Source organism: Sorghum bicolor, unplaced genomic scaffold (assembly GCF_000003195.3).
Source record: "Sorghum bicolor cultivar BTx623 unplaced genomic scaffold, Sorghum_bicolor_NCBIv3 super_44, whole genome shotgun sequence".
Taxonomy (NCBI): domain Eukaryota; kingdom Viridiplantae; phylum Streptophyta; class Magnoliopsida; order Poales; family Poaceae; genus Sorghum; species Sorghum bicolor.
This window is the reverse complement of record NW_018396419.1, coordinates 269,088-270,367: the sequence shown is the minus strand read 5'-3', so window position 1 is coordinate 270,367 and position 1,280 is coordinate 269,088.

Genomic DNA, 1,280 nt, shown 5'->3' with positions numbered 1-1,280 from the left:
CGCACTATTTGGTACTCCTGGGTGAAGGGGCTTAGCGGATGCTCGGTTCGGTCTGTTGGAAGATAGTGTTAATCTGGATGCAAGATAGGTGCACGGTTTGCATCGAACATACCATATACTTGGAAATCAATTTGGATGCACCCGATGGAACTCCTTAATGACGTGTGTCATATGGAATCTCACTTCGATCCATTTGGAGACATTGTTAGTTTCGGTGCAAGATAGGTGCACAGTTTGCACCTAATGCACCATAGTCTAAGAAACCATTTTGGACACACTTGTTGGTACTCCTAGGTGAAGGGGCTTAGTGGATGCTCGGTTCGGTCTGTTTGGAGATAGTGTTAATCTTGATGCATGATAGGTGCACGGTTTGCATGGAACATACCAAATGCTTGGATATCAATCTGGACGCACATGTTGGAACTCCTAGATGACGTGTGTCATACGAAATCTTGCTTCGGTCACTTTGGAGACAGTGTTAGTTTCAGTGCAAGATAGGTGCAAGTTTGCATATAATGTAGCATAGGCTAAGAAACCATTTTGGACGCACCCAATGATACCGGCAGGGCTGCCACCTATACGCGGGATTGAGCACCAAATTAATCTTATTCCTGGTGCATCTTTGCCAAACCACGCGCCATACAAGTGCAAGAACTCCTCGACAAAGGTTATGTACGTGAGTCTCTTAGTCCTTGTGCTGTTCCAGTTATTTCGGTGCCAAAGAAAGATAGAACATGGCGAATGTGTGTTGATTGTAGGGCAATTAATAATATCACCATTCGATATAGACTCCCTATTCCCCGTTTAGATGATATGCTTGATGAATTGAGTGGTGCTGTTGTGTTTTCCAAAGTTGATTTGCGCAGTGGGTACCACCAGATTCGTATGAAATTGGGAGATGAATGGAAAACTGCTTTCAAAACTAAGTTTGGTTTATATGAGTGGTTGGTAATGCCTTTTGGGTTAACTAATGCACCTAGTACTTTCATGAGACTAATGAACGAGGTTTTATGTGCTTTCATTGGAAAATTTGTTGTAGTCTACTATGATGATATATTGATCTACAGCAAATCTATGGATGAACACCTTGATCACTTGCATGCTATTTTTGATGCTCTACGTGATGCATGTTTATTTGGAAACCTTGAGAAGTGCACCTTTTGCACTGATCGTGTGTCTTTTCTTGGCTATGTTGTGACTCCGCAGGGAATTGAGGTTGATCAAGCCAAGGTAGAAGCTATACAGGGACGGCCTATACCAAAGAACATCACCCAGGTGCG